The sequence below is a fragment of the Trachurus trachurus genome (genome assembly GCF_905171665.1).
Source record: "Trachurus trachurus genome assembly, chromosome: 8".
Taxonomy (NCBI): Eukaryota; Metazoa; Chordata; class Actinopteri; order Carangiformes; family Carangidae; genus Trachurus; species Trachurus trachurus.
This window is the reverse complement of record NC_139905.1, coordinates 5,413,132-5,433,321: the sequence shown is the minus strand read 5'-3', so window position 1 is coordinate 5,433,321 and position 20,190 is coordinate 5,413,132.

Here is a 20,190-nt window from a genome sequence, read left to right as displayed (position 1 = left end):
GAAATAACCAGAGACAGACGGACGGACAGACGGAGAATAAACTGTGTTCGGCTCCGACAGCGAAAGAATTCATGGTGTTTATCTGGAAAAGTTAAGATAACCATCTGAACATCCTCTCAGCGCCTCCAGCAGCAGCTGCTGCTCCTCTGTCAATTAGAGCTCTTACAGTAAATACTTCTGTGCTGCAGCCGTTTGTGGCTCCGCTAACTGTTCCCTGATCTGCAGTAAAAGAAGAATCCACCTCCAGACCAGTTGAAAGGCCTGCGGTTTCTTCCCCGCGGCTCCACGGCTGCACCTGACGCTCATCTCATGTTTTTCGACCCTCGACGATCTTTTCTTTGTTTTTTACGATTCGGAAACTATTTGATTTGAAATTGCATCCAGATAGGTTCAGGGGGTGTCGCACCTTTGAAGAGCGAGAGTCGGCAGGTTTTTATTGTGCTTGATATAAGTCTTAAAAATCGGGCGGTAACAAAACCACTGTTGACGACAAACAGCCTATTTTCACATTTTGTTTTAAAACGCGATATCACTTGTAACAGTTGTGGGATTAAAGATCTCAGTGGGAGAGTGTGTAATCAGGAAAAGACCTGACTTTTAACGACATAAAGCTCAGCGCAGGTATGTGACATTATTCCATTAAAGCTGCACTGCAGTAGCTTCAAGGCCGTAGATCTGTTTTGCAGTGAACGTATTTCTCTCTGGATGGTTAGGACTTTTATTTGGTGGTTTTTACAGGCAGAGTGAGTTCACACATGAAGGCGTTTCACTTGGAGGAGTTTCCTCATTAGTGTAAAAACTTTACTTTTGTTGTAAATAAGTTGTGGTGGTGGAGAACATTTTTATACCCAACCCTGTTTTCACCTGGCTTTCTCACTGAGCTTCACTTCTTTTTATTTTTCTTTATATAAATCTGCAGCTTCAAGAATTCAAACCATTCGTGGACGATCGGTCACATCATCACCACCGCTGCTATCATCTAACTCAAAGCAGGCGCTCCTCCATGAAATGATGCATTTCTGGATCGTGTTCGGTTCACGGGTTTGACTCGAGTCGGTGGACAATGTCAGTGAGGGCGAGGACGAGCTCGCACCACGCAGAGGAGAGCATCTGCTGTCTGGGAGCTGCAGAATACATCAGCTCGGTGATGACAGCGCTGGACGCAGGAACCTTTGAACCGTAGAATAAGGCGTTGTACACCTGAAACACATTGTAGACACGAGTGTTGTGGTACCAGAGACCGGTCTGGAGACGAGGTCTTGGTCCTGTCTCAGTCTCCATTGAGCTGGATTTGGATTTGGATTTTTTCTCAAGAGACATATTGTGATGTAATTCAATAACTTTAAAGGGATAGTTCAACATTTTGGCAAATTGGCCCATTGCCATAATCCCTATTGAGAGTGAGGAGTCACGTGCCGATTTGAGCAGCCAGTCGGCCATGATGGAAGGAGACGCTATCGGTTGCCAGGGGCAACACATCAGAACAGCACAGAGACGGACTAAATTCTAGCTCTTTTTTGCGCCAACAGATGAACAAATTACAAGAAAGAATAAGGAGAAAGTAAATCACTGGAGCAGTTTTTAACACAGCAGTGATTTCCGGCATTGTAAAACAGTAAATTACGGAGTAGACGATTTTGTTTTGCCCATAGACTAGTATGGCTTTTGCCACCGGAATCCTTCCATCATGGCGGAGAAGGGGGGCGGGGCTCTGACATGGATGTATTGGGATTCTGAGCTGTGACGACAACTCCTCACTCTCAATAGTCATAGCAGTAGGTTCGTTACCTTTAATTGTCAGTGCAAGCTATTTTTAGAACGGCGGAGCAGAGCTCAGAGCTACGCTACGGAGGCTCATGGGATTTCTTGGTTTCCCTCATCAAACTCATCAAATACACAATCCAACAACTCCAAAACGCTCTGGTGGACAAGTTGTGACCTGCACATTCCCCACGCTATGAGATAATAACACAACGTTACCAGACAGAGTTGTTTTAGAGGTAAATGCAGAGACTGCTTGATGAAAAACTGTCCCTGAAGGCAACGCACATCAGCGGTTTTGCATGAATTTACCTCGAACACAGCAGGTTCTGTGCTGTGTTCTTCTGTTTTATCCAAATTTATTTCAATTAAACATGGTTTTGTTTTTATATAAGATAATCTTTTCTTTTCAGTTGAGGAGGAATAATGTAAATCTGCAGGCCACATGGTTATTATGAGCACTGGTACTGAATATGGTAATGGTCTTGAAAATGGTCTGGCTTTGGATGATACGATAAAGAAAAAACAAGAGCGCGTCGGTATAACATGGCTGTTTTGTTTTGACTTTGTCTTTCTCTCTCTTTGTTTAAAGTTTATTACTTTTAAATCCTCTGTGACCTTTTTATGTTTTCTACACCGTCCTAATTATAGAGCTGCGACGGCACTAATATACAAACAGCTGAGCATCTCCAAACTCAAAGTATAGTTTACATAACTAACGTTCTTAACTTTGCCATCACCAAGCTCATTACGGACAGAAATAGAGAGCGTTGTGCTGCACAGATGCTTTCATCCAAACACATTAATGCACCGTTTGCATCTCTATCCGAGCTCGCTATAGATGTACCGCTGAGCTGATGTGGAGTTGTGATGCGTTTGAGTGATATCCAGAGGGGTGGCATTCATAATGGCCGAGCCTGAAGGGATGAACTCAGGTCTTTGTTTTTGATCTTCTACCCCCCTCAACCACGCATAACCCTCCACCCCTCCACCCCCTCGGCCGCTTGATGCATTAACTCCTTTCAGCAGATGCACTCATAAATGAGTCACTTCATTTTTCATGTTGAGGAGCAGCTCATTGTAAAAGAGAAAGAAAAAAAAACCCTGGCCCTATACATTCCTCCTCCTCCCTGCACTGCTACACTGTGACTCTTTAGTACATTAAGCCACAGACACATTTAAAGGCAGACAGTAACTTATTACTCTTACCATGATGCTGTGCATTAGTGGTGCATTACGTTGCCCTCAGCACATAATGTTATTGCAGTTTGTGATGAATACAAATGAAGTCTGAACTGTGTCTGTACGAGGTTTTGCAAAGTACACGGGGAACAAAAAAATACAAAAACCATCATCCCCCTCCTCCTCCTCCTCCTCCTCCTCCTTCTCCATGTTTAAACACCATTGTTCTCCTCTACATTAGCTGTAATCATGCAGGACCAGAGCACATCGCACCGTGCAAGAAGGCTCTAATCAAATCTTGCTCGCAGTCTGTCAGACTGTGTATATGTTACCAGCCCAGAGGCATGCACAGTGCACACCCAGCCAGGCACAGTGGTTTTCGTCTTTGCCCCGGTCGTTCGCTTTAACCAGAGCGCTCCTCCCATGACTCATTTCATGCTCTCTTCCCATTATTTGCTTTGCAGACGTTGGTCACAGCCACACTGTGTGAGATCCTGGACCTGAAAAAAAATGTGAACATTTTCTGATTCTGGGAGAAATTTTTCACCACATTGCTCTCACGGTTTTACAGCTGTTAGGTTGGAAAGATGGTAAAGGGCAAGAAGCCAGTTGAGTCTTACAATGTTTCTTTATAACCCTTTTTTCCACCAAAGAGAAACCTGGTGCTGGTTCGGTGCTGGTGCTGGAGCCAGTGCTCAGCTGGTTCAACTTGCACGCCTCCAAAGAACCAGTTTGCTTTTTCACTGGCAACAAGCCGAGTCAGAGCCACACTCCACATGCAGGTGCTGCTTCTGTCTTCACAAGCCTACTAGAGTTTATAGATATTTTATATATTAAGTGATGCAAATACAAGACAAGTGGAAAACAACAGAAACAAACGAAGACAAAAAAAACAACCTATTTAAGGGTTAGACAAGACAAATGCTATACTGGTGCAAACAGTGCACATGTCTAGATATGAATTGATGTTGTGGTGGAAGGTGAGTCTGTTCGTATGTATGTGCATGTGTATGTGTGTGAGTATGTGTATGTGTTGGTCTGTGCATGTGTATGAGCGTTGATATGTATGTTGGAATTAATAAGGATGAACTGGAACGATTGAAACATGAGAGCGAGAAAGAGTTTAAGCAAAGAAATATACTGTACATGTGACATGGGAGAGAAAGAAAAACAAAATAGAGTTCTCAACGGGCCTGAAAATTGAAACCCAGCCCGGTCCAACCTGTGAGTGTTGAAACGCGGCCCTGACGTGGCAGTCTGACTCATTAGCATTAATTCTCGTCCCAAACCTGGCCAATAAAAAAAGAAAAAGGAAGCCTGAGGCTCGACCCGATCTGAGTCATTATGTATTTTAAGCCCGAACCAGCGCTTCCACTCAGGTTGGTCGACCCATTGAGAGCTCTACAGCCTACATTGTGATTCGGAGATGGAAAATACAACTATTAGGATACTGGTTACCCGTTCATTTTGATGATGACGAGATGTTTTGGTTCTTTTTAATTAAACGTAAGCTGTTGTTGTTAGTCACAGCCGGTAGCTCGGCTACTTAGCTTCGACTGTGCATGCATCAATTAGCAGTTAAACAAAGATGATTAGATATTGATCATGTCTTTGCGGTGGTCCTGTTGGTCAGGTAACCCCCCCGCCCACAGCCCCTGGCGTAATCGGTTCTTGGTTCAAGGAGTCTGTGCTTGTCTGAAACCAGTGTTGAGAGCCAGGAATCAGAGCTTAGTCGGTCAAAAAGCAAAGAGCTGGTGCTAAGTCAGACTCTGGCTCTGAACTAGCACTGGAAGCAGCTCAGTGGAAAAGGTTATTGTGCTCCAGCTCCAGCTCTGTGCATTATCGAGTTCACCACTTTCCTGCATGACACATCCACCCTCGTTGACTTAATGTTGTTGTTTTTTTTACCTCCTGAGACCATGAAGCTCACACCATCCTTTACGGGTTGTAGGTTTTCTCATACCACCAGTGTAATGTACATACTACCTAACAAGCTCATTTACTTACTCTCCTCATGGTGCTTAGTGTGATAATGCAGTTTTAATGACTCTCTTGGAACACAACTTAACTGGATGTGTGTTGTGCTCTGGGTATTTCAGCGTATTTACTCTGACAAAGGAGGCCAGATACAACCTTTTTAATTGGATGCAGACGCCCTGGTTTGTCCAGGAGGAGCCCTGCATGCTCTCCCTCCTCCGCCACCATCGAAGACAAGATGTTGCTAAAAGTGTTGTCGAAGGAACAGCCAAGTGCTGCTCGGAGAGAAGGAGTGTGAGACCAGAGAGAGAGAGAGGGAGGGAAGGGAGGAACGCTGGAGTCTAATATAATACAATTTAGCAGGAGCACTTCCATAAAGACGGTGAGTGGATCCACGTGGGCCGACTAACGACGAGCACAGCTGCATCTGCAAATTCGCCCGTTCCCTTTGGCTCAGTAGAGAATGAATGTCTGATCTGCATTGGCCCGGTTCAGCTTCTCCTTCCTGGTCTTATACCTTCTTAGTTTGCACATTTTTCTGTTTTTCTTTTTAGGAAGGAAAAACACTGGTTGTATTCATTTCATTTCATAGTTCAGATGACGTTTGGCAGCAACATGTCGATCAGACAGCGTAATATATTCACCCTGCACCCTGAGTCTTGGATGGGAAACAGGAGGAGAGCACAAGACACTGTTGCAAAGAAACTGTGGTCAGATGTTTTTGTAATATCAGATTACAGCACCGTGACTGTGTTATGAAATAAAACTTAACCGATTTCACCAGTAATTTACAGTTTTACCAGCGCAGATACAAAGAGGTCATGTCGTCGTCGTGCCATTTGGAAACCGTTAGCTCTCCGCCGACTTTAGACTTTTACAGATGTTCATCGACTCCATTTATAGATCAACCTGCTCGTGCACAAGCCAGGATGCAGCAGTGGAAAGGAAACCCATCACTCATTTAGTTCCCATGCTGTAATTCCACAGTGTCTCGGCAGGTTAATACGAGGCAGTGGTGGTCAATCGGGTGGTCTTCGGTTTCACACCCCTGGATTAGTTATTCCTGGAGGAGGCCTGCAGGAAAGCAAGAGGACTAGCGGAGCTGCTCGGGGATCCAGTGGCACTTTAGCAAAACACGGTGTTAAAAAATGGATGGGAACACTAACTTTTCTAGACAGATGTGTTGATAAGGCCTCAGAAGGAAACTCCTCAGTGTGACTCTGCTGTGAGAGGAAGACGAGGAGGAGGAGGAGGCAAAAAAACAAGACATTGATGGAGATAAAAAAATAATCCTCTCAGTTCTGGTTGCAACTCACTTATATTCCCGTTCAGACGATCCCTTCTTCCCCTCCCTCTGAATTAGCAGCTGTCAGACCCCCTCGCTCTGCGGCGCTGATTGATGACCTCATCTGGGATTTAACATGACACACTTTGTGTCAAGTGTTCAGGCTGCGGCGGCGGCGGCGGCTGCACTGGAGATCTCTATTGTCCTTCTTTTTTTCACTCGATACCTTGAACCATTCATCACTTCGCCCGCAGAGCTCCTCTCATCGTTACCTGAGCTTTTAAAAACCGTCGACCCTCTGTCACACTTCATGTGGTGAACAGACACAGACACTTAATTCTTTTTTTTTCTTTGGCGCAGTAACAGGTTATAAATACTGTCAAAAAGCAGAACGTCCTGTGTTTGACTCTGTGGGGGTTTTTTTAGCGGAGGAGCGGCTGCAGCTCTGCAGTCCCATCGCTCCTCGACACACCCACATCCTCATGGTGTTGATGAAGCTGTAGGACTCTGATTGATGACTCCACATTCACTCCGGTGCTCTGGGGGTTCACCTATACAGTATGTGTGGGTGTCCTCTGAGTGAAACCTCTCATTTCCTGCAAACACACAAGGGAGTAGCCTACACACACACCTATGGAGGTGTTTTCTTTTCAAGTTGGAGGGGAAAAAAAGTCTTCTTCTTCTCGCATCTTTAACCTCAGTCTCGTTTCTTTCTCCACAGTAATGGATCTCACAGTCTCTCCTTGTTTTAATCACCACTTTATGTCTCATTAAGAGGAGTCAGCAATCGGGGCTCGGCCTGCAGAGAGGGTTTTTTTTTAGTGGAGAAATAAAGCCTTTTCCTTTTTATGGCGATGTGTTCCAAGTGCCAAGCCTGTTGTGAAATCCAGCATTGTTTCAGAACTGTAAAAAGCTACTGTGGTTGCAGTGTGGTTTTGCTCATGAGAGGTAATTATCCATTAGATGTGTCAGATGTATTAGATGTTGTCTCGGACGGTCAGCTAAAATGCATGTGTGGGATTTTTTGTCTGAATGTCTGCCCATAACGATCAGAGGTAATGAGCTTCAGTACGTGACCTGACTGATGGTAAGAAGAAGGAGGAAGAAGTTCAAATCGATAAACTGTCTTCAGCACCCACAGTCCCAGCCTCCTCAAGTGGTTACTCACTCATCAATATATTATTATATGGTCGGACGTCTCATTTTCATCGCATATACAGTATATATTTATTCAAAAGCATGAAACTGTCCTGACATATTAGTCTCCACAGCCGCCTGGTGCTTTTCGCATTACGTCTTTTGTCATGCGTTCTCGGTTCGCTGAACAACAACAGCAGGAGACCCCGGCCTCCCAACAGCTAATCAACCAAGCCGCAAAAAAATATTGATAACATGCGCAGCTCGGCTCGGCTCTGGAATTTATATATTCTCAGATCAACAGCCCACATGTTAAACTGTCCACATGCCATTTATTCATTCACTCATTCATTCATAGGAGCGTACAAGAGCAACTCAAAACAAATGAATTACAGAAATGCACGAGATCAAAGCAGCATACGTCCACAGTCAGATTCTTCAGACTGCCTGTAATGTTCAACTTTTATGGGGGGTGCTTAAAAAAAACTAGAAACTGAAAACCTTTTAGAAGAAAAAAGAGCAGCGGTGATGAATCACTTGAAAGGGTGATGTTTTGATCTTAAACGTCAAACATTTGTATTTACTTTTAATTTGTTTTGTGCTTCCTATATGCCACATCTGTACAACCTACTCTACCATATTTTTTTTTTTTGGGGGGGGGGGTCATGGGTCAAAGTCTCAGTGACATTTTACTTACACAAATGCTAAATGGTCGATGTAATTCTGGATAAACAGGTGTTTGCTGTGTTTAATCCACTTGCATTTGCAGTCATGCAATTTATTGTACAATTTAAGTGATAAAACAGAGGTATATTTCAATATTTTTCCCATTTTGGTCAACAAACCTGCCTAAGTTTGGGTATTACATCTGTTCTTATTCCATTTTTAAGAAAATAAAAATGAATAGGCGAGAGTACGACGTCTCCTCTGCATCTTAAACTTCCTGTAATCATCACAAGTCACATTTGTTCATACCTACATGACCCACATCTAATAACGTGCATGGCCTTTGTGGCCCAACACACTACTGTACATTACCAAACTCCTTCTTCGACTCAGCTCATCTCTTGTCAGTTTGTGTCTCCAATATGCAGATGATACTGTCATTTTCCTTCCTTAACTTAAATGACACCTGCAGTATTTCATAACCTTATTTTTGCACATTAAAAATCATTTGATCACCAAAGGCATCATGAATATCTGCACTAAATAAGATGCCAATCATCAATCATTCAAGTGCATGTGTGAGTTTCTTGTGCCGTTAGAGAATCATCACAATCACTGGTTTTTGCTAAATTAATAAACAAATTTTATTTCAATCCATCCAGTTCATGTTGAGATATTTCAATCCAGACAAACGTGATGCATTGATTAAGAAAGTGTTGAATCGATGAATAAGGGTTGAGGAGAATAAAAGCAAAGCCATCATGTTGTTTTGACTTCATCTCTGTGGTTCCTTTAAGGAGGAAAGAAAAATAATTAGCATCAGAGGCATGTTACATGTTAAGAGTCTGAGCGCCTTAATTACCACAAGGTACAGGAAATTGAAGTGAACTTAGTATGAGGCGTGCTCTTTGTTCCTGGTCTGAAATTACAGTAGGCTTATTAATACCTCTGACTATCCAACAAAGGTTGTCCTTCGAAAATCATGGATTTTTCCTATTTTGTTTGTTTTCTCTTGCTTTAAAAAGCAGAGCGCCTGTATTTTCTGCATGCTTGACTATTCAGAATTAAAAACCTGGTTCACGGGCGGCGGGTCGCTGTGGGCCGTCTCCTATTCTCTGCTTTTATGAATGATGACTTCCCACAAATAGAGTTTATTCAGAGAAGAGCACAGAGAGAAGTGGAAATAATTCCTCCCTCTGTGAAGCAGACGCACTTTATTGTCTCTCTAGTTTAATAGTCTCGGCCATAACGCACACCAGAGATAATGCTTTATCGTAAAAAAAAAAAAAAAAAAAAGATTTCCAGGTCCATCTGCAGCGGAGAGGTGTGCTGTGGAGCAGAGCGGAGCGTCTGTTCAACATCACCTGCATAAACTGCTTAGTGTAAATGCAGCACGACCACCAGCATCTCTGGTCCTGAGGAGACGGCTCCATAGCAACCAAGGCTGGCTGCCGTCCACGTCTCCTATCTCCACAAACATCCCCTTCCCCTGTCTCTGTCTCTGTCTCTCTGTTTCTCTTATCCTGCGTATTTACAGCATCTCTGAGTGAATTGTTTTTGACAGAAATCAAGGTGAGAACAGCAAAGTAATGAGGAAAACATGACTTGTTACATTCGCTTCACTTGAAAGTCGGATTTTGTTCGTTTGTCCCCTTGTTTGTTTTTGTTTAAGAGGAGTTTTGGAGGCAGGAGGTCGACTGTGCTGTTTGTTTTCTGACATGTAACCGATATCAACAACGACGTCGCAACAGCAGATCGCTTTACCTCGCACTGTTTCTTCTACATATGATCAAAAATGTGCAATGCCTCTGATCAGTCCCCGCGCCCCCGAGCTATAGTTTACTCAGCCTCGTTTGTCCGTGCATATGCTTAACTGCATGTCAGTGCGTGCATGTGTGTGAGTTGTTTGGCGTCCCGTCAGGATGATTAGAGGGAGGAGAAATCATCATCGTGTCTCTGAATCAACCGGAGGAGAAGGTGTGTCAAACAAAAACGCTCCCTCGCTGTCTGATCAGTTTCCTGAGCAAAGGAAACCAGTGCAGGAAACAAATGATGAGAAAAAACCTTTATTTTATTTTTTTTTGAACAATAGCTTTTGTATATGTGGACTGAACCTGTGGTTTAACAGTACGTTACGTTTAGGGAACGCCACTTGTGGGTGTCATAGATAAACATATGGAGCAGTGTTGTGATTGTGGCTGAGAGTTTATAAGGAGGTTGTATGTATTCTCTGCTGGGTGTATACAGTTAGTCACGTTTATTTGTACGTCTCAGTATCACATATAATGTTTCATTGAGCTTTACAAGCTGAGCTCCACGGCTGCACCCAAAAAACAACAAGCTGGAATACTGAATGCAAATAAAAATAAAAAAAACTCTGTAACGAGGCCAAGAAGTCTATAGTTTCACATGATTTATGAACTCTTTTTGTTCCAGTTGTGTGTCCATACACAGTTCATCATGTGATGCAAGCAACGGCCTGTGAGAGGAGGGAAAGTGAGAGTTTGGCCAACGTGTTGCAGGATAAATGATAAAATCCAGCTTCAGGTTTAGGTTCACATATATGGCAGAACCAGATGAGTTCAATGTGTAATTCTATAGTATTATACAGTATTTTATACAGTTTAAGTTGTGTTACCTTGTGATTACATACTGTATAATGATTTCAGAAGTCTAAGGCAACAGAAAAACTGTTAAAGGGATAGTTCAACATTTTGGCTATAGTCATAGCAGTAGTTCTGTCAGGACCACTATGTCAAAATAATATTTATTTACTTGCACAAGTTTAATTTGACGGTATGGTACTGTTCTGGGACCCCCTGCTCTTCCACGGGATGCGTGGAAAGCCTGAGGCAGGAAGAGCACCTCCCTGCCCTCACGAGCCATCATGAACGGCATAAGCAGGGAGCGCAGCAGCAAAGAAAACCCAGACAGAGCAGAGCAACCAACAAGATACAATGATAGGAGGAGCTGGGGTGGAGGTGGGTTGCAAAAAAGCCGGCAGAGGAAGCAGCAGCAGCAGCAAGGGAGGTGACGTCGGGCTAGGGCAGTTCAAATAGCGCGCTCTGAATGCAATTCCCCAATAGGAAGCAGCCACGGAGAGTCAGCTGAGCCATCAGCTGATCTGCACAGGTGATGACAGTTACGCTGTGCTGATTAAGAGCTTGACGTCATGGCCTGCCAGAACTAACGCTACGCTTAATGTTTGTTACCTTTAATTGTCGGTGCAAGCTATTTTTAGGACGGCAGAGCAGAGCTGTGGGCTGCTCAGAGCTACACTACAGAGGCTCATGGGATTTCTTGGTTTCCCTCATCAAATACACAATCCAACAACTCCAAAACGCTCTAGTGGACAAGTTGTGACTTGCACATTCACCACGCTATGAGATAATAACACAACGTTACCAGACAGAGTTGTTTTAGAGGTAAATTTATGCAAAACCTCTGATGCGCGTTGCCTTCAGGGGCAGTTTTTCGGCAATCAGTCTCTGCATTTGCCTCAAAAACAACTCTGCCAATTTGCCAAAATGTTGAACTATCCCTTTAAATATATGTGTAGTTTACATTAGCTTCATTAGCTGTGTCTCAATTCAATGCATGATATTGTAGCTGAGGCTCATATCCATCTCCAGTCCCACCGGCAGGTTGATGTTCATAGAAAAAGACAACAGTAAGATGAATGTTAATGAAGAAGGAGATGCAAAAAATAAAAGAAAACAAACATAAAGGCAATAAAATTATTGAATACAAGCAGACATCTTCCATGTTGTTGAAGAGTTAGTAAAATGTTAAAATGAGGCAGGAGAAGGCCGGATTTGACGGAGCCTTCGAAATGGGACAGGCCTTACTGTATACTGCGACGCTGTGACGTAATCAGCCTTTAAATGTGTCCTCTGAAGGATGAAACCCCCGAAGTGAGACAGAGACACATTGTGAAAGTAAAAACAAACTTTTCCTCACCAAGTTCTCGGTGCAGACTTTGACCTCATGAATCACGTTGTTTTCATGTTTTCAGTCTCTCTGTTGCTGCTGCGGCTTCAGAGATTTTTCCTGATAGCGAGATGTGAAGGATGCGTCTTTGTGGATTAAGCTGCATGAAGGATTTCATACTTTTTTTATGGATATGTGTCGACGTGCTTCTTTTCGTCTTCTTCTTCTCTTTCTTCTCTCTCTCTCTCTGACCTTTGGAGACGGCATTGTGTAAATCTAACGTGACGAGAGCTCCCATCATTCAGTGCAAACTTTCCAGCCAGCGGGGGATTTCTGTCTTTCTCTCTCTCTCTCTGCTTGAAACCAAAACACAGAGATTTGGTTACAACACTTTCCATTATTATATTTTCCATATTCCAACTGCATATTTCAAAATTAAATTATATTGTGAATCTACTGGTTCTAGTTTTCATCCTTCCCTTTTTTGTTTTTATGCAGTGACAACAGGACGGAGAAGTAGCTCCATCCCCTGGGACAGGAAGCACTCAGATTCATGGGAAATGGAAAATGTGTTTCTCATTTTTAAAACATAAAAACTCGACATGTTGCCTCTCTCTGACTCCGAGTTCCTCCGTACGAGCCGAGCAGGTTGTAGTGAAATCAAAACACGGATGTGCCGACACACATCTGATCCGTGCAGAGACGGTCTGGACCGTGGCCTCGGTCGATCCGCTGCATCTGTGCTCAACGTGAGCCGGGATATTTTTGGAAAATGGCGTCTTTCCACACTGTGGAGGAAAGAGAGAGTGAGGAGGGAGTCTCTTTCAACGGGATCCAAGCGCCTGTGATGTCCAAACACCTGACAAATAAATATACAGGACACAGAGGGATACAACAACAACACACAGCTGCAGCACACACTCCTGAGATCTCCATCGTGTTTGTGTTTCATCTGTGTGTTGTTCAAGGGATAGTTCACCCAAAATTGAAATTTCTACTCATTATCTGCTCACTCTCATGTGGACTAAGGGCTGGGAGAAGTTTCAGAGTCATCCGTGGCTTCTCTGAGTTACAGGGGGTCTCGGCGTAGCAGTGCATGTCCATATAACGGTTGCAAATGGATACCAACTGTCTTCGTAACAAAAAGACACACCAAAAAACATCCAAATACCTCCATGCTGCTCGTATGTAATGTCCGTCTTGTATTGAAGCCCCAAAATGCGAAATTGTCCCGAAAAAAATTAAATAAGTCTATATTTCAAGCTTGTTTGTAGCGGAAGCTCCTCTTCCCGGTTCATCAAATTTGGACGAACCAGGGTCTGTCCTCTTCCTGGTTCGTCCAAATTCACCTCTCCAAATTTGACGAACCCGGAAGAGGAGCCTCCGCTACAAAACAAGCTTGAAATATAGACTTATTTAATACAAGTCGGACATTACATACGAGCAGCATGGAGGTATTTGGATGTTTTTTGGTGTGTCTTTTTGTTACGAAGACAGTTGGTATCCATTTGCAACCGTTATATGGACATGCACTGCTACGCCGAGACCCCCTGTAACTCAGAGAAGCCACGGATTTGAAACTCTGAAACTTCTCCCAGCCCTTAGTCCACATGAGGGTGAGTAGATAATGAGTAGAAATTTCAATTTTGGGTGAACTATCCCTTTCACACAGGTCGCTGAAGAAATCCGATCGGCACAGCAGCAGTTAAACGTAGCGACCCCGCCCTTAACCCGCCCCAAACCCACCCACACCCCGCCGGCCGTCCTCGTCCTCGTCCGCCTGTAGCTCCATGTCCCCGGGTAAAGAGGGACCGTCACCACCCTGTCCCGAGTCACAGCTTCACGTTTAGTAGCAGCAGGACGATGATTTAAAGATGAACAAGAGCAGCAACAGGAAGAGGAACAGACTTAACCCTGCTGTTGTCCTCCTGGGTCAAATTAACCCAATCTGTTCCCTTCCTCCATCCTTCCTTCTTTCCTTCCTTTCTCTCTCTCTCCCTTCCTTCTTTCCACAATCCTTTTTCCCTTGCTTCTTTCCTTACTTCCTTCCCTTCGTCCTTACTTCTTCTTCCTTCCTCTTTTGATCCAGTTGACCTGGTCTGTTCCCTCTCTCCATCTTTCTTTCCTTCCCTTTTCCCTTCCTTTTTTCCACAATCCTTTTTCCCTCCCTCCCTTCCTTCCTTCCTTCCCTTCGTCCTTACTTCTTCCTTCTTTTTTGACCCAACCCTCCCTCCATCTATCTTTCCTTCCTTTTTTCCTTCCTTCTTTCCTTCCTTCTATCCCATTATCCTTCCTTCCTTCTTTCCCTTTGTCCTTCCTTCCTTCTATCCCTTTATCCTTCCTTCCTTCTTTCTTTCCCTTCGTCCTTCCTTCCTTCCTTTCTTCTATCCCTTTATCCTTCCTTCCTTCCTTCTTTCCCTTTCTCCTTCCTTCCTTCCTTCCTTGCTTCTATCCCTTTATCCTTCCTTCCTCCCTTCTTTCCCTTTCTCCTTCCTTCCTTCCTTCCTTCCTTCCTTCTATCCCTTTATCCTTCCTTCCTTCCTTCTATCCCTTTATCCTTCCTTCCTCCCTTCTTTCCCTTTCTCCTTCCTTCCTTCCTTCCTTCCTTGACCCAGGAGGACAGCAGGAGGATGATGGCGTCCAGCTGTGCGACACCTCCCAGCACAACCAAGTCAAACAAAACCAAAAAAAAAAGAAAGAAAACTCTCAACAATGAGACTTGTTGTGATTTATCACGCTGCACTTGTTGCTGTGGGGCTGCACAGGAACATGAGCTGCAAACAAAGAGAAACAAAAGGCAGAGTGTTTTGTCTCTGACACACATCGGCACAAACTCATTAATCTAAGCCACATGTAAACAGAAACCTGCTGCAGCCATTTACACCTTCAGAGGAGGGGAAAGATAAAAACCGGTGTTGGGTCGGCTCGGCTGTGTGCAGGTGACAGCTAATCAGCCAGATGAATGGATTCTTACATAAACATCTATTCTTAGAGTCACAGAAACTCCTCTGTCTCGCTAACGTGATGAATTGTCATGCATGTGTTTGGGTTTCGCTGATTTCTCCGCTATGATACAGAGCGGTGTGGACAAGATGGCCGACGACAACTGACTCGTTGGTTCATTCAGTTTGTCCGCTTCACTGTCGCATCTCGTATCCGGCTGCAGATGGATCATTTCAGGACAGAGTTAGATTTTTTTTATTTTCACCCCAGACTCTCTGCTGTGATGTATGACACTCTGTGCCCACACAAAACAATTCATATTTTCTCGAGGTGTTGTCACACGGTAAACACAGCAGGTAGTGGCTGTGACAGTGTTTAATTTCTGTGGAAAACAAACGAAAGTAAAGGAAAAAAAAAAGGAGAAAGAGAGGGAGAAAAGGAACTCGGAGCCTCAAGTGAAGCAACATCATCCAATCATCCAATATGTCTGAGCAAAGATACTATAGAGAAAAGGAAACAGAGCAACACAGTGGGAAATAACAAGAAGTCGACTTTAACTGAACTAAAAACTAAAAACACTGTTACTGTAGTTAAAACAGTATTCAAAAATCATTTTATTGACTATTTCCTCCTCTAAAACCAGAATCTCTTCACAGCAACTGTTCAGGCTGTCAAACCACAGAGAGAGGGAAAGAATTTGATTTTGGTTTATTTATCCTCAGAAAACCAGAACAGATCATTTATTTTTAGAACAAATGGGAAATTTTGGTCAAGAAGTGGATGAGTCTGAAAATAATTAGGATCTGAGCCGAGTTCATCTTATTTTGGAAGTTGGAAGAAGATAGAAAATGAATGGAGTTTGGCTCCAGTCATTTGTTAATTCATCCATCCATCCATCCATCCAAAGACACAGGTCATGAACGAAAGGAAATCCACATCATATTAACATGCAATCAATTTGTTTTCTTAATCTTGGCAGAATAAGAAATTGGATTTCCTAGATCTTGAAGTTGTGCACCTGCAACATAATACAGTACAACTGAACAGAGTTATTGTTCCACATTAGCTTTACAAGGTTTATGGCTATATTAGAAACATCTGAATATGTGATTCAGTCCAGCTCAAAAAGAAAGTAGAAACATTACAGGCGTCAGAAAAGTAGATTTGAAACGACAGTATTAGATAGATAGATAGATAGATAGATAGATAGATAGATAGATAGATAGATAGATAGATAGATAGATACCGGTAGATAGATAGATAGACTTTATTATTAGACTCAAGGTTATTATTATAGTGTATTATATGATGTTATAGAACAGGATGTTTTGTTTTTTGATGGTGACGCAGCCTGAAGTTAGTTTGAGTCTGTCATGTCACAGTCACTTCATCAGTGTGAACATCTTTGAGACGAGCTCAGGTGAAGGTAAACAACGACTTTAGGGCTTTTGAACACTGAGTGGTTTATGATGATGATGATGATGATGATGATGGTGCAGTTTACTTTGCTTTGATCCGAGCTGCCGAGGGTGTGACGATGACAGGACGGATGTGTTTTAGTCTTAATGTGAAGACCTGAGTGCAGCAGGTGGTGGCGGTGGAGGACGCTAATGTCTCAGCGTTGCAATAATAATTCACTGATTTAGAAGAACTAATAATAAAAGCCTCTGTAGAGAAGAAGCTGCAGCTCAGACCAGACGTTTGTCCTCCTCCAGCTGTTTCTCTCTGTGACTCAGTGCTGTGGTCGTCCAGTTGGAGTTTTCTATCGTATTTTAATGCATCCTTTGCTTTTCAGGCATCTCTGTCTCTTTTTATCTATTCAAGACTTTCTTTTCTTTCTTTCTTTCTTCTGTCCTTTCTGCTGACTTGCAGTCTTGATTAGTCTTGACAGAGGGAGAAAAAAAAAAGAACTAGTTTGATTAGCGTCTCCATTTAAGTGCTCCCTGCTGATGAAATTAAAATCCTGCAGTCTATCTGTCACCGTGCCGTGCTGCGTTCAGGCGCACGTATAGAAACCCACGGGGACATTTTAAGCCAAGGGAGTCACTCTCCGTGTTTAAGACATGTGTTATTCCGTGACTTCTCTCTGCTGATGTCATGTCTGTGTGTGAGGAGGATAAATCATCCAGGATTCATCGGTGACACTGACACGGGGCTGAAGGAGAGGAACCTCCGCGGGATGTTTAAGTGCTGATAAGACTGCAGGGAAACACGGCGTCGGGGACCGCTGGACCTCCACATATGGTCCTGCTTTGGGCTGTGGTTTGGCTGCTGGTCCGCCGCTCCATTCTTTCTGGTTTCTACATTTTATTTTCATTTGCTTGAGGTAATTTTCACAAATCCCTGTGGGTGTTTCTGTGAACGGGGGATTGGGGGGGAAATACTGAATTTCGCAAGCTGAACATCAGGTCTGAGGCCTGCAAAGTCTTCTGTGGGAATAATTTGAATAATCTAAGATGTTTCTGGTTATTATTATCACAACAGGGGCTCGCTGAGGTCGCTCTGTTCATCTTTATATACATTTATATCCATCAATCGTGAACCCACAGCTGCATTGACGGAGGAACTGTCTGTTAGAAGATGAACCAGGTTCCTGTTCGATGCCCAGTTGTGACTTTTGAAGCTAAAAAACCACTGAGTAACAAGTTTATTCCCACAGGTTTTGGAGATTTTACAGATTATCACAGATTCCTTTGCCTTTTAGTCACCAAATTAAATACCAGAGCCATTTTTCACAAGCCACAGATCAGAAGGAAATTAACTTTATTTGTAAAAGTTGCTTCTGTCTCAGCTACAAACTCTCGCGAGATCTCACGACATCTCGTCTTTCTGTTCGCTTTGGTTTCACTGCTGCAGCCGACGCTTTACAAACATTCAAACTGAGATTTAAAAAAAGGTGTTTCTGTTATTATCATCTGTCTTTACAGAGAAAAACATAGTATTATTAAACTGATATGATCGTGCACGGATCAGATATTAAGCTACAGTAGCAGATTTTTATGTCTTGACGAAGCGATCGTGACTACGCCCGCTTCGGAAACAGGAAGTGTACGTGTCGTAATTTTTTGCATGCATGAATATATAAAAGTAACTGAAAAAGCACATTTCCCCCCAGAACCCATCAAACTGTCATTGTAGCATCAGATTCAGACAAACAGGACACAGCGCGCTGCAATGACATCTCTGTTTATTGTATTATAGATGTTCATCATCATTTGCACTCATTTTTGTTTTTGTACATTTTTATAGTGTGTTTCTTGTATCTCGTAATCAACTCTAAGAAATTTCACATTTACACAATGCATTTTTTTTTTTTACATTAGTAGTAGGTCAGTACAAGGTGACATTCAGCTTCCTCAGGACCAACGATCCCGTAGGAGTGTTTGTTGTTGTTGTAGTTGTAGTTGTAGTTGTTGTAGTAATCAATATCACAGAGAATCACAGTGAACCTCCCCATCGGGTTTTTCATGTTGCTGCAGATCGCACGTCTCGCCGCTGCCACCGCCGCCTCTGACATGGTACACGATGAAACTTACTGCACATGCAAGACATCTGCACAGTAGAGCTGAGTTCTATTGACTAATAGTATATGTGAGTCTCAGAGTAGTGGCATGTTTATATGTTTTCATATCAATGCTACATGACCCTCATTGAGTTGCCAGCAGTTCTAGCCGTGTTATAACATACAGTATGAGTCGAGTTCACTGGCAACCTGTTGTTTTTACTGTAAGTCTCTTATGTCTCTTATCAGTGCCAGGTTTATACAGTTTGTTTGCATCTCCAGACTTGAACTAAAATCCTTCATTAACTCTCAACATGTCAAAGGAAATGCACATAAAAAAAACATAAAAATACACGGAGGGGGGGAAAAAAGGCAAAAAATATAATTACACATCTGAACTTAAAAACCCGACACTGTACACAGGCACTTGAACTTTGAGTGCATTCATATTACATCTAATAAGTGCTACAAAATAACATATCAGTTAGAAAAAATACTGAGTCCAAAAAGTGTAATACTATTCATAATATAAACCAACAGGAAAGTGTAAAGGCAAAGAAAACAAAACAAAAAAAAACAACAACGGGCGAACTTAAAAAACAAAATAAAAACCTTGATCCTTGAATGTGTCTTGCATATTTTTCTGTTTGTGTTCAGGTTGTACATTCTTTACATTGTGTGTTCTCGCTTCACAACGAGCTGCTAGAGGAAGATGAGTGTGCTGCAGGAGGAGGTGCAGAAGGAGGAGGAGGAGGAGGAGGAAGTCGAGGAGGAGCGCGCTGGGTTTTTTTTTTGTTTTTTGTCGTGTTTTTTCGGACTGAAGCAGCGACGCAGCCGGGGCTCAGGATGAATCACACTGGCTCTCTGAGCAGAGGAGTGAATCATCCACTGTAGTTATGTTTGTGTGGAAGTGTGTGTGTGTGTGTAGAAATGTGTGTGTGTGTGTGGTCACATGTCCACACCAGATGGCCACATGCAAGATGTGAGTAAAATACAGCAGAGCTCCCATTCATATGTCTCTGCTGCTGCTGCTGCTGCACTGATGAGACCATGTGACCGATCCAGGCAGCATCACACAGGAGAAACACTGATGCTGATGAGGAAACACGTCACGCTGTCTGTTTAAAACAAGAAAAAAAAACGTATCCAGCAAAAAAAATCTCAAACTATTCCCTTTAAAGAGGAACTATGCCAGATTTATCATCTTAATTAAACAGCTTCGGAGTAATTGTGATGGTTAAATGACTTGTTCCAGGGAGAGGCAAATGCAGAGACTGCTTGCTGAAAACTACCCCCAACAGGAACGTGCATCAGCGGTTTTGCATGAATTTACCTCTAAAACAACTCTGTCTGGTAACGTTGTGTTATTATCTCATAGTGTGGTGAATGTGCAGGTCACAACTTGTCCACCAGAGTGTTGTGGAGTTGTTGGATTGTGTATTTGATGAGTTTGATGAGGGAAACCAAGAAATCCCCATGAGCCTCCGTAGCGTAGCTCTGAGCAGCTCGCGGCTCTGCTCCGCCGTTCTAAAAACAGCTTGCACCGACAATTAAAGATTATGGCAATGGGCCAAAATGTTGAACTTTCCCTTTAAAGTTATTGAATTACATCACATAAACCAAACTGAGCCAGTGACAGAGACATTTGCTGCCCCACGGCTCTGCTCCGCCGTTCTAAAAACAGCTTGCACCGACAATTAAAGGTAACGAACCTACTGCTAAAACTAAAGGGATTATGGCAGTGGGCCAATTCGCCAAAAATGTTGAACTATCCCTTCAAATTCACCAAGTTTCTGATGCATTCATG